The sequence below is a fragment of the Sciurus vulgaris genome (assembly GCF_902686455.1).
Source record: "Sciurus vulgaris genome assembly, chromosome: 5".
NCBI classification, from domain to species: domain Eukaryota; kingdom Metazoa; phylum Chordata; class Mammalia; order Rodentia; family Sciuridae; genus Sciurus; species Sciurus vulgaris.
The window spans coordinates 90,096,533-90,116,074 of record NC_136465.1 but is presented as its reverse complement, the minus strand read 5'-3'; positions in this window follow the sequence as shown (position 1 = coordinate 90,116,074).

Below are 19,542 nucleotides of genomic sequence, written 5' to 3'. Positions count from 1 at the left end.
ATATACAAACATACAAGGAAAACTTATTATATTTTTCCCACATTTTTTCTTTTCCCCAGATATATTGTTTAAATTTGAACAGTCTAGCAAAAGATCCCACGGGAATGACACTTCCCACATGAACAGCTTCCGTGCTCATAAGAGATTCAATTCAAGTCTCTGTTGCTGAGGGGCCAATTTCGGTTATGTAATATAATCCCGGAAGTTCTGATACTCCATTCTGTGGGGGAAGGGAAGGAAGAGAGTCACAAACCTCTCTCCTCTGCATTGATAGAAGATTGTTTTTCTGTGGTATCTGGATTAATACTGTCTTCATCTATGCCCACACGGGGTCCTGGTGGCACAGGAGTAAAGAAGAGTGAGATGTGATGTAGTGTAGTTCACATCAACAGCCATGTGTTAAGATCTCTATTATAGGAACATATATTGAATATGTATACTCAATAGAACAGTCAAGGAAAGGGGAGATGCTTCAATATTGTTTTGGATGGAAAAGAGCAAATTAGGCCTAATGGGGTTTTATCATTCAATTCTTAAAGCCTAAAATATGCTTTTTCTCTTACTATGCCCTAATAACCTACATTGTTTATTCTTTTTCCAGTGTATACATTTCTTTTGCACTGTAAAGAAAGTATTTTTAGCAGAAATGAAGGTAAGAATTAATTTTTCATGCAGTAATAAAACTTTACAGAACAAAAATCCATAAAACACACTGTCACATGTATAAAACCACAGCTGAACAAATCAGCTTTGCGCTATCTTGTATTATCACTATTTTCTGTTTTTAAAGCCTCCTAATGTTGGCTGGAAGCATGCTCCATCTCCAAGTCCTGATCTGGGAGATCTTTTTCAGCTGTACCTCACTTGGTTTATCATCTCATTTCATATCTTCCATAACATTTTGAGGGAAAAAACTCACTTTGAGATTCTGTAACATGAAGAGCTGTGTGTTCAAGATATAGGTAAAGCATATGTCTGCTGTCATTTTAATAATAATGATAACCATGGTAATGTTGACCTTTTGATACGGTTAGGTGTTTTATCTCTAAGAAGACTTCTCTGTAGTATTAAAATGATGTTATGCCAGGTCAACCCTTGCTAGGGTTAGGGTGAATTGTAAGAAGTTGAAGGTTAGGTCTGAACAAAAGCTACCCAGGCAGTCGTAGGTGGAGTAGAAAAGAGTCTGAATACTTTCCCTAGAGTGATTTTTGTCATTTATTTTATGGCGAAAATCCACATCATTTACATTTTGTTGATTAGTAATACATATGTATTTTGCTACAAGCTATTCAGGCAACTGTGAGCTCTAAAAGACAAAGGTACATTTCCACTGAAAAATATTTAATTTCCAATTATCAAGAAAGTTCACGAAGAGCATGTCAGTTGAAGGAATGTTTGTTGACATTACCATCACTGACTACACAAAAATAGAAAGACAATCTATTGAAATCAAAAGACAATTCTATTGAAAGAGAATCAACAACTACTTCAAGATGGAATCAATAGAAAGGATGGTCTGAAGTAACCTTTGCGTAAATGAGTTGTAATATGGGCATTGCATATCACTCATTTAGATCAAATAACTTTTTCTTAATTATTTATTGGTTTTGGTTTGCAAGTTTTGTTGTGATGTTTGAAAAGAGAAAAGGTAGTAGGTGTGAAATAGTACTTTTTAGTGAATGATTTGATTTTTGACTAGTAAGAACAGAATGAAACATTCATAGGATAGATTTATTGGTAATATTTGAGACAGTAAAGTACATGTATTTGTCATATATTAGGTTTGCAATAATCAAATTGATATTCAAAGTACAATGTAAATCGCTTGATTTTCCTTCCATCAATCCTATCATTTAATTTATTTACAAGCAAGAGAAAACTATATACTGAAAGAGCATTAGAATTTTTTAGAAATTAAAATTTTAAGCATGGTAATCATTTCCTAATTCAATAACTTTGTGGTTGAATTCTTCATCTATTGTATTTTCCCTTCATTAAAGAGAAAATGTTTACCTGATCACACAATGTATTCACATATTGAAAGATCACATGGTACGCCATTAAAATGTATACTTTTTGTGTTTTTATGTATGAATAAAAAACAAATTGAATTTTTAAAACTTAAAAATTAAAATAAATAAAAAATAGAAATATTATAAAAATTAGAAAATTTAAAACTTATCTTTTAAAGAAGCAAAAGATTGTATAAAGGTTTATTTTTATTTCTACTTCCCAAAGTTTTTCTTTTCTCTTCCTGTGTGTATATGTGTTTGTGTGTGTATGTGTGTAAAATCAGACTTTTGAATTATGAAATCCAAAAGAAACAAGCTAAGTTGCAAAGGAGTGTGTTGGGCAATTTTTCTATGAATATAGTCAAGGAAATAGTTAACACTGGTAATTAACAGATAGTTCATTCACTATTCATTGTCTAACCTTAACATACATTTTTGTTTTCCTTTATTATAATGTAGATTTGACCCAAGTATACCAAAACATGTTGCTGAAGGAGAGAGTGGTGAATGTTCTAGGCTCCAGGATTGATGTTATGCTTCCCCTGCTATATAAGAAGTGATGATAAACAAGATGGGCACTTAATTAGTCACCTCCACTTGTCATCTTATTCAAGAAGGATCTGTCCAGATGAATTATCTGTGGCTCATGGCTCTTCCTGCACCCTGTACTTAAACCTTCCTACAAAGTCCAGTTGAGGTTTCTCACATGCAAAGAGTTCAATAGGAACATTTGCAAGTTAGGGTAACATAGTGATGTAGTGGCCTAGAATTTCACTCCTCAATATCTAACAAAGATAGGAAAAATAATACTGATAAGCAGTTCTAAGAATTCTTCAAAAGCATCCAATCAAAAATAGGGAACAATATTAGGACATATGTCTCAAATTCTTAATTTCTCAATACTAGAAATCAAAGATTCTGCTGTGACCACAATCTTTCCTAGCACCCTCAGCCAAGAGAGTACTGAGGAAAAAGGGAAACCAATGGAACCCTAAGAAGTATTACTAATACCGTTCAACTTAAAGAGAAGCAGGCTAAGGTGTGGTGGGGGTCGGGGGGACATTCCAGGAGAGTCTGTGGATATCTCAAGCAAAATCAAGAGTGGAAACCCCAGTGTTCCACATGAAGACCTCAGAAGAGGTTCCCTGGCACTGAGTTGAGACTGAGCATATGGGTTTCAGCCCAAAGCAGTCACATCTTGGCTGGATGGATAGATGGGTGTCTGATACAGGATAAGTAATGGCATGTTAGAGGATAACACAGCATTTAGGTTCTTAGCAAATATTTCTTCAGTCCCACCTGGGATTCCCCACTTCCTTTCTCCATAACCACAGTTACTGCATGTACTTCAATTGTACAGATGAGGGGGTGGGTGGGAGAAATAGTATGAGATAACTGGGGAAAATGTTTTCACTATATTTCCCCAGACAATTTGAAAAACCAATTGTTTAGGAAAATGTCTCTTGAGTGTAGAAACCTTTGGAATTGGCTTATGAATCTGTTTCACATGGACAAATAGCCAAAGGAAGAATTTTGACATTAGTCCTCTAAGTGTGTCAATACAACATGGCTGTATTTTTCTAACCCCAAAGAGTATTAATACGCTTTCCCACAGTCATTTTGACTTTTCTGATGTTTTATTCTAATCAAATTGTCATTAACATCTGTTTGAAGCAACAAGACATTCCCACGGTAACCAAAACCATGATGTTTTTTTCATATGGAGAATGTAATGAAAGCACATGTAATAGAACACAAACCAATAATTCCTGTGATTAGGGATAAAAGATTTTGATCAATTACTATGAATCTTATTTTGTGTGAAGGAATATAAAAGAATGGATGTACACTTCACAACTGTTTTTGCTGACAGCTACAAGGAATAGTACCAGTAGTAGTACTTAGTTATTCTGAAAGAAGTCTCAGAAGTCTCAACTAATTCCTAGTTTTATTGCCCTTTCCAAGGACTTTACCAAAATGCAAGGAGTTTTTCAAATTTAGCCTTTATTGTCATTAGATTTTATTGTCAAAAGGAAAATGGCAGAACAACTTCTATTTAGATCTAGTAATTAGATTAGCCCAGGCATCAAAAACTACTGGACAATAACTAGTGTCCCCCTCCTATTCTTTGTCTTTGCTATTATCATTCGGGGTCTACAGCTATGGGAACTGCCCATGCTCACTGATGTAAATTTTTACTCATTTCCCTCAAAAAAGAATAATTCAAAGAGGGCAATTAGCCATAGCAGTGTCTGTCAATCTGTTTAGATCAGGTTCATGATGCTCTTTCAATAATAGCTCTCCTCAAGCCCATCCAAATGGACATAAGACTGGTTGACTGGCTTGTTTGTTTGTTTGTTTATAGCACTGGGGATTGAACCCCAGGGCATTTTTACCACTGAGTTATATCCCCAGAATTTTTATTTTTTATTTTGAGAGATGGTCTTGTTAAGTTGTTGAGACTGATCTTGAACTTGTGATCCTTCCACCTCAGGTTCCTCTTGCCTCAATCTCCGATGTCCTTGGGATTACAGGTATGTGTCACTGCACCTGGCTGAAGACTTGTTCTTTTAAAAACTATACTCTGATATTATATCAAAAGTATGGTGTTCTGCACAAGGTAAAGAAAAATTGGTTTAGCAAAAATCTTCTCTATGGATTCTCCGAGATATTGGCTAATACTCTAGAAATTCTTTGTAGAGTCAAAAGTGAAAAATAAGAATCTCAGAGTTGGAAAAAAAATCAAAGATGTCTAGCTTAACTCTGTCTAGTCTACCCCTAATTTGGCATGTAACATCTTTTAGTTATATTCTTTCATTTGTCTGTTTGGCAGATATTTATTAGGAGTCTATTGGTCTCTGATAGACATCAGATATAGAGCTATGAACAAAACATATGGTCTCTCCTTATAGTGCTTTAATTCTTATAAAAGAGACAAACCACCATGCAAATAAATATATTACCCATGTTTGATAAGTTTCAATTGCTCTAATTCCATGGACTTTGTTATTTTTATAGGTAGCTATGCCATATATAGAGATGTTAGAACTAATTCTTCAAAATCTCTTTCTACCTCATGTAGTGTAGGCCATCACAGGTCACATGCTTCCAAAAACCATCCCAGCATCTTATTTGCAATCCTCCTTTGGTCTTTGTTAGGATCTTAAGCCATGTGTCTCAAGGGAGCACTGTCACTTATTCAAATTTATGTCCCATTCTCTTGATCCAGCACCTGCTGAGTCCAGCCCCTGCTGAAGTTTCACGGTTCCTGCCAATACTTGTTGCACAGGTTATTCAGCTCCTTTGTGGTAGAGTCCCATATTCAAATATTCCAACATGTTCCAGCTGGATCATTATTTTCCTAGTGTTCAGGAAGGGAAATGTGGGCAGGTCTTGGTTGTAGCTCATACTGTACTGCATGGGACGGCCTCTGCATTATTATCAAGTAGGTGGGGCTCACATTTTAAAAGAAAGGAGTAGACCACTTCTGAGGCTCACTAAGCAGGGGAATCAGGGAATTCAAACATTTTAGATGCTCCCATCTCATATGTCAGGATCCCAGTATTCCCCACACAAGACCTTATCTTGACACAGCAGCAAACTCCAAAAATGGTGGTGTTCCATCACTCTTACAAGTGCCAGCCTTGGTCCTCAGCTTTCATTGCCCACTAACTATAAAAGATAAGATTCTTTTATATACCATAAAATAGGTCCTTTGATTGGCAAACTTAATTTGTATTTACTAATTAATCTCTTTCATCCTTTTGTTTTCCTCCAAAGTGTTATATGAGTTTAACATCCAATTTTCTGTCTTTAGTACAGTTATTACTTTTATCCTATATTTCTTAAAATTTACCAGAGACATCACACATGCTAGTATGCTTTCTTTCACAAAATTTTCAGTTTACCACCAATGAAAGTTTTAACAGTGGCATGGACACCTTTTGCCAGGGACCATCTCTTGTTGAGCTGCCGCAAACACTGGAGTTCCTACTACCAGCTAAATGGTGGATCGTCCAACTTCAGGTTCCACTTCTAACAAACTGTTGCATGTTTAGGACCATAGGAAGCAGACTCAGAGATTATCACAGAGCAGGAGTTCACTAGGAAGTATTCTTGGGATCAATATGGAAGGAAAGAGAAAGAAAGGAGACAGGATTGGGAAGAGGAATAAATTGGGCTATGCCAGAGCCCTCACAAAGGCCACAGCTGACCCCATGAAGAATCGTGAAAATAGGATGGTCCTTCAGAATTGTCTCAACTTAGAGCAACTGATACTTTTATGCCCGTGAATTAATCAGCAGGTGAATAGGGGCTACCATGGGAAGGAAGCATGACCTTGGGCAAGGTGGGACTCTTCAGCAGAGGCACCCACCAAAGAGAACTGACAGACAGGGCTGGCTGCTGGGAGGACTTCAATCATTGAGGGAAGTATGTCCTTTATTCATGAAGGACATTTGAGTGGTGTGTCATATTCACGTTCATTATTGTGAGGATAAGGGAACTTCCAGATGTGTCTCATTTTGACCAGGTATGTGGGCAAAGGAATTTGAGTGGGTTGGGGGAGGCTGCGGATATCTCCAGTATTCTGTTTTTAAACAGTCTAAACCTCTATGTCCTCTGCAGTCATTGTCCCATGATGGTAAAAGGTTATGTTTCATGAAATGGTCTCCTTTTAGAGTATCTAAGAGGACTTTATTAACCCGACCTAGGCTTCTTACCATCTCAAGAACATGTTACCACTTTTCAGTCCTGAAAAATGAAGAACCATGAATCTAACTCCTCCTTCCTACTTTGCTTTCTTTTGCCATTGCTAGCTTTCCCTGTACCACATTTTCTAAACACTTTTCATTGTGAGTTGTAGTAGAGTTCCATTGTCAGAGTTTACCAGGTCTGCCTTGATATTTGTGGAAGACATTTTGGAATCTTAAGAATCTCTTTTATGTTTAGCTTGGTCAACTCTTAAATCAAAACTCTTTCTGCAGAGTAAGCAATTAAAAAAATCTAATTTGGCAATTAAAACTGAGTAGGAATTTTGTGGCTCTCTAGTTCCCCAAAGCTTATTTCAAAGGATAGAGAATCCACATGATCACAATTTAAGTGAAATGAACATATTTGTGACTGAAGTTTTCCAAGTGTTGTTCTTTACATGATAGTAGTGTTCCAGACTTTGTGTGTTTATATAGATTTTGTATCCATTTTGTTATCCTCCATTTCAGTGCTAGAAACAGCTTTCTGTATGGACAAGTGTGTGTAGATAGAGCATACAACAAATAAGCTAGTTAAAACACCTTCAGGACTTCTATATCTATAGGAAACGATAATGTTGAAAACAAAGCTTTCATTTTCAAGAAGAGCAAGACTGTATTGACAGAATGAAAAGGTAAGTAAATTCTGACACAACTGAGTCTGTATGACTTAAAGCAGATTTAAAGAATACAGGATGTGACATCAAGGAATAGTTATCCTACCCCAGGGAAAGAGTTAAAAGTTTGACCAGATGAAAGAAGAAAACGGAAGTGATATACTGAAAGCTAAGAACAAGTTAGTTTCAAGAAAAAGAAAAATCCTTTCCTACCTACTATTTGAGTAAGGGAATTGAAATCAAATATGCTTGGAAATACTGATGAGCAGATGGTAACCACCTTCTGGAATGTTGAAAGTGGCCTAGCAGACCACAAGCCTTATAGACAAGTTCCATGCGAAACCCTATTTTTAGGATGAATTAGCTGTGTGATGTGACTAGACCAATGGACCCGAGGGGGGCCCTTTAAGTGTCACAATCAGTTCACAATCAGGAATAGACATTATAAATTCTGTCCAATACTCAGTTCTTCTTTCCCTCCAGGTAAATGAAAGAAACATTTCCCAGTACTCTTGCAATTGGCATACCATGCCCTTAGTCTATAAAAGTGTCTTAGCTCTACTGCTATAACAAAATACTATGGACTGAGTGGCTTAAACAATAAACTTTTTTCTCCCAGTTCTGGAATATGGTAAGTCTAAGATCAAAGCAGATTCAGTGTCTGGCGAGGGCCCACTCCCACTTTACAGATGGCCATTATTTTGATGTATACTCACATGGTGGAGGGAGGGGTGACTAGCTCTCTGGTGTCTTCTCATAGGAACACTAACTCCATCATGCAAAGTCCAACCTCATGTCCTCATCTAAACTGAATCATCTCCTAAAGACCTCCCATCAAATGTCATCACACTGTGGGCTAGGGTTTCAACATACAAATTTAGGGCAGAAGGAGGAGCAGACATTTAGTTTACATGATGTTGGGTCAGTTTGGGAGGTGAGATAGTAAGAAACTCCAAGGTGATTCTCCAGTCTCCCTCTTCCCTCACTATGGTGACAGAGGCGGCCCCAGCGTCTAGATGGCGTGGCTAAAAGATGGCTGGTGGAACCTTGTCAGCGTGAGTGACTATGTATAACACATCTCCAAAAAACCTCAGTGGATGTATAGTATGAGCTAGAAATGAACATTTACCTGTTTAGAAATGATCTTTCCTTCCCCTTTGTCCCTTCTTCCCTCCTTTTCCTTCTGTTCTTTCCGTTTCCTTTCTTTTCTTTTCACTGCAGCCGAGCCTTTCCTGCTCTAACTCTGCGGAATTCTCAGCCTCCCAAATGGCAGCAACTGGAGGACCTAATGAGGCACGAGGCTGAAATGAGTAAAATGTAAAGAATGTGAATTTCATGGCCAAAGACCATGAAGAAAGCATGACAGTTATACTAGCCTCATGATGGCAATAAAAGTCCAGCTGTGCCCCATGGCACTACAGCTAAAGCACAGACCCTCTTCTGATCGCAGAACAATGTGGAAGTTCTCTGAAAATTTAAGTTTATCTTAAGGAAAGGGAAGAAAAAGAAGGTAAGAGGGAAAAACTTGAATGATTGCGTTTAAATTCTGAGTTGATCACTTTAACATGAGAAAATATGTTATCTTTAATGGCCAAATTCAATATATTTCTGTCATCCACAAAAATGGGAGCTCACAACCTAAGTGAGTAGCCATAGCAGCATCAAAAACAGTATTAAAAGTGAGGGAATGAAAAGAACTATTGGCTTTGTAGAAAAGAAAACAGAGAAAACAACAAACTTGAGAGTGAATGAGACTCCCTTCTCAATAATTAGAAAGGAGAGACATTATTTTTATTTTCAAACAATACATGCCTAATTTAGAAATGTAAAGATTCAAAAGCAAAACTATTAGCAGAAAAACAATAAAATTCAGTAGAAATTCCAGTTTCAATACTGTAAACAAAACTTGATTTCTTAAATTTAAAAGTAGAAGTTATATAACTCTAAAATAATCTGTAATCGATTAGTATATCAATGATTGAATTTTCTTGCTAATGATAGAGTTTGGCAAGATGTTCCATTTTTGTTATGGTCTGGGTAAGTAGAATCACCCCAAAGCTTCTTTACCACCGCAGGGATGTTTGGTGAAATGATTGGACTGTGAGAGCTGTAACCCAATCAGTCCATCCTAGTTTGACTGGACTGCCTGGATGAGGAGGGTATGGTTGGAGCAGGGGGCCAATACTTTTTCTTTCTGCTTCCTCTCTGCAGCACTTTTCTACCACGCTTTCTGCCATGATGTTCTGCCTCATCTCAGGCCCAGAACAATGAAGTCAGCCCATCATGGACTAACCCTCTGAAACCATGAACCAAAATATACTTTTCCTCCTCCAAGTTGTTCTTGTTGGGTATTTTGATCACAGTAGTGAAAAGCTGAATAACACAGTTTTAAAATAATAAAATAATTTTCCCATAAAAAGATCACAAACCATAAAATATAACTTTAAAACATTCTTTTTACAATATTGTATCAGCTAGGAAATGCCTCTGTTGCTTGTAATAGAGACTGAAAATAAAAGTCACCTTAACGAGATAGAGATCTCTTTAAATTTTCCAAAAAATGGAGTCTAGAGATAGGGATAGAGAAGTAGTCGAGGGCTGTGGTAGTTCTGCCGTTCTCAGACTTCTTTCTGCTTTGACATTCTTAAAGAATGGCATTTTTTTCATCAGATTTGCTCCAACGTTCAGCTACAACGACCGCTAAAGGTCAGGTCATCACATCCACTGTCCCAACAACAGAAAGAACTTGGACAAATGGAACTTGTACCCCAGGACACATAAGCCTTTCTAGGGCTGTCAACAACATTCACTTAGCTTTCTGTTTTACTCAGCTGTTTCACCACTGTGACTAAAAGACCCAATCAGAACAATTGTAGAAGAGGAAAGTTTCATTTGAGGGCTCACAGTTTCAGAGGTCTTAGTCCATAGAATGACAGCTCCACTCTTTGGGGCTTGAGGTGAGGCAGAATATCACGGTGGAAGAGTGTAGTGGAGGGAAGCAGCTCACACGATGATCAGAGAGCAGAGAGAGATTCCACTCATAGGATACAAATATACACCCCAAAGCCATGCTCTCAATGTCCTACCTTCTCCAGTTACCACTCAGTTAATCCCCTCGGGGGATTAATTCACTGATTGTATTAAGTCTCTCACAACCCAATCATCTTCTCTGAACTTTCTTGCTCACACATGAACTTTTGGGGGACACCTCACATCCAAACCATAACAGGTTTCATTGACCAGAAGTGGACACAGCACACCTAACTGTAAGGAAGATTGGGTAATATGGTCTTTTAACTAACCACTTTACCACCTCGAACGAAACTTGAATTTATTTTTAACAGAGAAAGAGAGAATGGATATTAGTGTGGACAACTAGCAATCTATGCCATAAATAGAACCTAAGACTGTATAATAATTATAACTATTAAGGATCTGTTCTTAGGCATATAAAATGAGATTTGAATAAATGAAGTTATTGTGAGGTTGAAAATTATTTGAAGTGCATTGGTGTGTTGGGTGGGAGAAGCTTATGGATGGATTTGGTTATTGTCAAGGTGCCAACTTTTGTTTTGAGTGGTGAATTTGTAAGTGCTCATTTTATTATTAAAAGCTATTCACTAAATACAGAGGCAGATCAAACATGAACAGATAGTATTAGTATGTCATGAGCCCAGGTTTATTATTTATCCATTTTAAAAAAGGAATGTAATTTTGAAATCCTATGTTTTAAATTTTTTTTTAGTTGTTGATGGACCTTTATTTTATTCATTTATTTATATACAGGGCTGAGAATCGAGCCTAGTGCCTCACACAAGCTAGGCAAGTGCTGTATCACTGAGCCACAATCTCAGCTCCTGAAATCCTATTTTTTAATTAAAAGATGATTCTAAAATTCAAATGAACTAATAAATGGATGAGAAAGTCAAGAAAAATAGGAAAAGGAGAATAAAGTAAAAACTCCTACTACTTCATTTTAATTAAGAACTCTGCTTCTTGAAGGAGGAATCAGATTCTAATCATAAATCTATACTGTCATAGATTCATGAGTGACATCCTTTGTATTTGGTTGTTTTGGGGATAATGGAAAAGGATTCATGGTTCATTCTTCTGCACTGAAGAGAGGTGACTATTTGTTCTCATTCTACTACATTTTCTCATGACTCACCAGGGGATTCCATGGTGTCTTTTGATCTGTGTCACAATCACCTTCTGCCACAGAGCTTGGTTGCTCCAATATCTAATCTCTCTCTTCCTGCCTCGATCTTACTTAGCTCTGTCAATGAAATGGAAGTTTGAATGTGTAACTTCTCTGAAATTTTCATGTAAGACAGCTGGTGTGCGCCCTTTGACTTTTCTGTACCTCGTCCTTCCTGCTTCTTAAAATACAGAAGTGATGCATTTGTTAGCAGAGTTGATGGGAGAGCCAGGCAGATCCCTATGGGTCCTTTTCATATTCTCCAGGGAGCCACTGTCCCAGACCTTGGCTGCACTCTGATAAACTTGTGCATGTAAATGTCTGTAATAGGGTGTCTTAAGTGCAGCTGAACCCAATCCTAACTGACACATTTTCCTCCTCGTGTTTACATGCTAAGCAGGTTCAAGAATCAGAAACCACGGGCAACTAGTTGCAGAATTCTGAAGCAGGACCTTAAACTGTGGTGGGGGAAGAGTCCTCCTGTGCATTGAAAAGGGTGGTTTCTAAGATACACATTCATTATATTTTACTATTATATTCTCACAAATAGAAAAATAACTGTTCCCAAATCAGACTCTCCCATCCCTAGAAGTTTAGAGCATCTTACACTAGGACTGCATAGAGAAATTTTTTTTGTTTAAATTATCAGATGGAGCTTTAGTAAACCAAAATTATCTGGTATTAATTAATCTGATCGTTAAGCTTTCAATCCATAAAGAGTTTGACAAAGTGCAAATTGTCTAAATAACAGTGAGGCATGGAGAAGTAGACCATTCCTAAATGTTTGCACGTCAGCAATATTTTTGAAATTTTGTATTATTTAACACAAAAATAATCTCATCTAATTCTTCTGAATAGATTGCTAGCCTAAAAGGTAGGCATTCTTGTTATACTCAAAGTTTGTCTTATCTTTTAGCATACTCTTGTGGCTAGACTGATAACTCTACCCCAATTGCCCATGCAAATTAGTTGATTCTGCCAATGCTGTGGCTTGCCCTCAAAGGAATCTTTGTAAATATTGAAGAGAAAGTTAAGAATCACCTATTTGCTTCCATAATTTGAAGAGTCATCAAGAGTCTCTTTAAACCTTATTTAAACTTGCAGCGAATGACCAGGATATAATTTCCCCAGAGATATTTTATTCACCTGTATAAGAGATTTAAATGTTTATTTCCAGTTTTTCATCTCCAGTTCTATTACATACACATTTATGATGAACCAAAACATTTTAGCATATATACATTCATAACTTTTGCTTTTTCTGACCTGAGAGAAACTAACTCTGCCAAACTTCCTCTTCTTTGCCCTCTGAGATGGTTCTTCCTTTGCCATATGTGCTTTTTTCTGAGAGTTGTGGAATCATAAAGAAAATGATAGAAGCAGGACAATTATTAGGAAAGACTGGAGTAGGAGAAAAATGGAAGGAAAAAAAAAACATGTATAACCTTCCCAGTGCTCATGAAATAAAAGTAAAGACATCAAATATTTTGAAATCACTCTTTTGGTTGTTGAATTATGTACTTTGAGCTGTTATTCTTAAATACTAATAAGATCACAGTCTTAAACCCTCATGACTCTTTAGAAAAATCTCTCTGGGGTTGGGGATATAGCTCAGTTCATAGAATGCTTGCCTGTCAAGCACAAGGACCTGGGTTCAATCCCCAGCACTAAAAAAAAAAAAAAAAAAAAAAAAAAAAAAAAAAAAAAAAAAAAAATTGCCTTTCTAAATTAGACATAAATTTCTCAATATGGAAAACCCATGCATGAAGATAAAACTTCCATGACCACCCATCACCCATCCAGGGATTTTGACATGGCCTTGTAGGATGTAGTTGAAAGTCACAGGTGTATCTATATTTTGCCACCAACTATAGGACTTCTCATGCCTATAAGTTGGATATGTCCATCCTTATTGCTGTTACTTGAAATAGAGAATCCTGATCCAACTTTGACGCAAGGATAGTAGAGAAAATCCTAGTCAAAAACCTGAAAACCAGAGTAAAATACAATCAATTTGAGGATGGGGTAGCATGATTTGGGGGATTTGGGGAGGATAGATGAAAAGTAGAGACAAGACTGAAAGTGAATGCTGACTGTTGAGAGGAGAGCTCAGGAAATCGACCCTCACTGGAGAGGTCCCACTGGGGAGAGTAGGCTTTGCTGGCAGCCATCACCACACTGGGATTCCTGAAAGTTCAGTATCTCTACCTGCTACATGCAAAAGAATTCCTCAAAAGTCCGTGGGAGCAACATCCAAATGTCAGACTTGCTGCTGAGTCGGATTATGTGCATTTAGATTGCATGCATCATTCTTTGAAACACTGTAAAAATTTTAAGGAATTATTTCATTTTTAAAACTAATTAAATAATGTTTTATGACAAAAGGGTTCTAAAACTTCAGATACCACTATAAAAGACACATTTTAAATTTAAAATTTAAGCTAGAGATAGAATTTTTATAAGTTCTTTTTCCATTCCATGTATTTTCTAATTTTGGTTCAAAGAGTATTTGTTAGGAGACAGTGCCACACTTGCTGCTGAAGATACAATATTGACTAGGATGTGCAGAAATACTGATGTGTAAATATAACAATGCTTTCATGGTTACCCATGAAATTTCTAGTAGTTAAATTAACAAAATTTTTATATTGCCTCATGAGCAATCAGTCTCTTAACTCAGCACTAGAGGGGGCCACACTGTAGAAAAATAGCTATGAAAATGTGAGCTTCACAACGGTTACGGAAATGTTCAAAATTCTTAAATTTCAAAAAATAGTGCTGAAAGGTGATGGGATGTCTAATAGTGAGGGTGAGCAACTTCTTTAACCAGCTAGTAAAGCACCTGATAAATCAGGTTAGTGGAAGTTGGGGATGCTACTTTAGAGAGCGGAAGTCTTTCTGAGGGTTTTTTCCCCCAAGACTGGGACTTAAAGCTTATACATTAAGCAGCATCCAGGAAGCTAGGACACATTGCTCTCAGGGCCTTTTGCAAAATAGTGCTAATCAGCTGGAATAAGGCAAGAATAAGTAGGTGGACAGTTCTTGGCTCCAAGCAATGCAATTTTGACTGTTTTCAATAAGCAGACTTCACATACTGTCAGAATGGATGATAATTATATCATGCAGAGAACAAACTATGACTTGTTCTAGAAAAGAAGATTTTTTAAATTTCAAGAAATTTTAATAATTTTCAAGAAATTTTAAATAATTAATTAACTTGAATGAAAGACAAACAATTGCAATTGAGGATAGAAAATAACTGACATGTGCTAAGCACCTGTCTTTGTGCTTTGCATATATTGTCATATACTATGACCCTAAGAAGGTAGATAGTCCTCAAATCAAGTAATGGGCTCAATATGAACCATGTATTACACTGCAAATTACTTGCTCACCATAATATAATATGTTAAATATGATTGCAATTGATACAAAACATGATTGCTGTGGTCTGGATATGGTTTCAGTGTGTCTTTCAAAGATTCATGTGCTAGAAGCCTGGTCCTCAGAATGGAGGTTTTGAGATATTAGAACCACTAAAAGATAGGGCCTAGTGCATAGTAATTAAGTCACAGGGGATGCCATTCCCTTGAAGGAATTAATGTAGCTCTTTGGGGTCCCCAGTTAGTTCTTGTAAGAACAATTTGTTATAAAAAGAGCAAGCCTGGCCCCTGAATTTCTCTGGCTTCTTGTGTCACCATATGATTTTTTTCTACACATGCTTCCAGCATTGTGATTCCACCTGCCAGGAGATCCTCAGAAGAGGCCAAGTATATGGAATCACCTGATCTTGAAATTTCAGACTTGAAAACTGTAAGCTAAATAAATGTTTTTTTCTTTGTACATTATCCAGCCTCAGATATTTTGTTATAGCAGTAGACAGAAGACTAATACAATAGTTAGCTTTATTTTCTAAAACAAGAAAAATTTCATTTTTTATCCAAGAAAAATTTGTAATTTTTGGCTGTTGACAAGAAAATTTATTCTTCAGACTAAATCGTATGTTTTATTACAAAACAAAACAAAAACGAATTAACAAATAAACAGAAACTTAGGTCATTTTGTCCAGGCTTTCAAAACTGGTGATTTTTATGTTAACTTATTGGAGATCAGTTAATAAACAGAAGTGTTTATTTTCAGAAGTCAGTGATACTCTATACAGTCCCTCTAATTCCCTGTACCAATCCAGGTGATCACTCTGGGTGGTTTCATAACACGAATGTATTGCTGTGGGCGAGGGAATGTGATGTGCCAAATCAGGTCCTTTCAGTTCCCCTGGTATTACCACCTGGTGCACAGGACTTGGTAAACTCATAACTGAGAACAGAAGGCACTATGAGTTCCCCTTTTAAGCACAAAGAGTGTCACCTGCTCCAGAATCCTGTACCACTAGGTTTATAAAGTAGTAAGTTCACATAGTACCTGGAAGGGCAAAGGAAGAGTGGTCACCTTCTTGAGAGACAGGTCCTAAAGCATTTAATTATCCCCCATCCCCAAACGGAAGAGGCAGTTAACTTAGACATTTGGAAATCTGCGGGGTTCTAAAAATTGAGGAATGCCATTGTCTTTTTATCTGGAGATTCCTGAAGGCTGGACCCCACTGATGAGAGAACCACTGAAACAAGGGGCCAGCAAGGAGCACACAACCTCACAGTGTGCCTCCAAAGACAAGGACTGAGGGCCACCCTATCCCAGTTCCCAGAGGGCCTGTGGCTAGCTCCTAGGTGCCACTTGAGAGAGCACAGACTTGAGCAGAGGGACAAGAGCCACTTAGATGGCTGTTCAGCAGAACGTACACACCGAAGAGAGTGTTTGTCTCAATAGTGAGGATCAGAGGGAGATGAACAATGGTAAGAAAATCCCATATGCCACCTACACGGAGGGCCCCATAGCAGTGGAGACACCTGACTGAATCTGACTGGGAGCAGAGACCTCCTCTTGTGCCTTTGAAAGCAACTGCCTTGGCTTTGATTTTAACCAGGGGCTCCAATTCCAAGGGCCAAACCAGGGGATGGCATCAGTGGTCGAGCCTGTGAGAAGGAACAGGAGAAGAGGGGAGCAAAGAAAGTTGGTGAGGTGGAGGAGGCATCATTGGGAAGATGCAGGTGATGAGACTCAATGGGTGGGACTGAATTCATCAGGAAGGACTGAAAGAATATGGAACCATGGTTGAACCCCGGCAGTGGAACCCAACCGCCACATGTGGTATTGGCTGCTCCATTTACTGGCTGTGTTAGCTTGAGCAGCTAATTGTCTCCACACCAAGGGTCTTGGAGAGAATTAAATCCATTACAACAGCATCTTGAATATGAGGAACACACAGTACACATTTGATACGATGATGATGGTGATGATGACAAGTTTACTACCCAGACACAAGGGGGATGGCTGGAAGGAATTGGACACCAGCTGTTGGAAAACACGTTTTTTCCACAATTAAGTACATAACTGAATTTCAATACTTGATTTATGTCTCTTTCAAGGTTTACGTAAAGCATGATATAACATCTATTATTTGCGAAATGTCCTTTACCAATGTGTATCTTATGCAGACTTACACTATTATGTTCACTAGAACCAAATTCATAAAAATAAGTAAATATAACCAAAGAGTTGTTGTTCTTTATAAATTAAATCTCAAAGCAGATATAAAATTCCCATGTTCCATTGAAATAAATGTTTACTATCCACACTATTTATAAGATGAAATGTTCATTCTTGAACCACACACACACACACACACACACACACACACACACACTTGCTGCAGACAGCCCTATTTTGCTCAAATATAATTGTAGTCCTCCCTCTTCTGAGATGCCTTCTAAGAATCTCCTAATCATGCATTCGTCTTTTTTTTCTTTTGTTAATTAAACTTTTAAATTTGTTTACATTAGTTATATATGACAGTAGAATGCACTTTGATACATCATATATAACAGTATAAGTTCTCATTCTTCTGGTTATACATAATGTAGAATCCCTCTGGTAGTATAGTTACATATGTATGTAGGGTAATAATGTCTGATTCATTTTACTATTCTTCCTACCCCCATACGCTCTCCCCTCCTTCACTCACCTCTCCCTAAAGTAACACTATTCTTCCCACCCCCTCATTGTGAATTAGTATCCCCATATCAGAGAAAATATTTGGCTTTTGGATTTTTGGTTTTGGCTTATCTCACTTAGCATGATATTCTCCAACTTTATCCATTTACCAGCAAGTACCATAATTTCATTCTTCTTTAAGGCTGAGTGATATTCCATTATATATATATCTCACATTTTTTAATCCATTCATCTGTCGAAGGGCACCTAGGTTGGTTCCATAGTTTAACTATTGAGAATTGAGCTGCTATAAACATTGATGTGGCAGCATCACTGTAATATGCTAATGTTAAGTCCTTTGAGTGTAAACTGAGAGCTGGGTCAAATGGTGGTTCCACTCCAAGTTTTCTGAGGAATCTCCATACTGTTTTCCAGAGTGGTTGCACCAATTTGCATTTCCACCAGCAATGTATGAGTGAACCTTTTTCCCCACATCTTCGCCAACACTTATTATTGCTTGTATTCTTGAAAATTGCCATTCTGACTGGAGTGAGGTGAAATCTTACAGAAGTTTTGACTTGCATTTCTCTAATTGCTAAAGATGTTGAACATTTTTTTCATATATTTGTTGATCAATTTTATATCTTCTTTTGTGAAGTGTCTGCTCAGTTCTTTAGCCCATGTATTGATTGGGTTATTTGGGTTCTTGGTGTTAAGTTTTTTGAGTTCTTTATATATCCTTGACATTAATGCTTTATCTGAGGTGCATACAGTAAGATTTTCTCTCATTCTACAGGCTCTCTTCATATTATTGATTGTTTCCTTTGCTGCGAAGAAGTTTTTTAGTTTGAATCCATCCCATTTATTAATTCTTAATTTTACTTCTTGCACTTTAGGAGCCTTGTTAAGGAAGTCAGATCCTAAGCTGACATGATGAGGATTTGGGCCTACTTTTTCTTCTATTAGGCACAGGGTCTCTGTTCTAGTGCCTAAGTCTTTGATCTACTTTGAGTTGATTTTTGTGCAGTGTGAGAGACAGGGGTTTCATTTCATTTCATTACATGTGGATTTCCAATTTTTCCAGTACTATTTATTGAATAGGCTATCTTTTTTCTCCTGCGAATGTTTTTGGCACCTTTGTCTAGTATGAGATAACTGTATTTATGTGGGTTCGTCTCTGTGTCTTCTATTTTGTACCATTGGTTTATGTGTCTGTTTTGGTGCCAATATCATCCTGTTTTTGTTACCATGGATCTGTAGCATAGTTTAAGTTCTGGTATTGTGATGTCTCCTGCTTCACTCTTGCTAAAGATTGCTTTGATTATTCTGAGTTTTTTATTTTTCCAAATGAATTTCATGATTTCATGCATTCATTCTTTCAATAAATATTTCATAATACATATTTAAGGCATCATTCAATGTCTTTGGCATAAAGTGATAAACAAAATAGACAAAGTTGCATCTCCCAAAGAAATGGGAAGAAACAGAATAAACAGGAAGACAAAACATGAGCAACAGTGACATTTTATATCAGTAATGAGAAAAGACCTCATTGAATGATAGAACCTACATGCCACAGTAGCAATGATTTTTGTCTGCCCCATTTCCTGCTATTTCCCCAGTGCCTAGGACAATGCCTAGCACAAAATCAATCCTTAAAAATACCCCTTTTGTTAAGGAGTAGAGGGATGTTTATTACATGTACAAGGAAGAAGAGCACTAGAGTGAATTTGCAAAACAGTGTTCTCCCTGAACAAAGAAAGCCAGGAGGTTTATTGAGGAAACTTATACATATTCTTACAAGGAAAACTTACCACAAGTAGAGGTGGGCACAATTCCTGAGCATGTTCAGTTCCAGGTCATAATCAATGTTCAGAAAAGATGGCAGGCACACTCCTGGACATAGGACTGAATCCTTG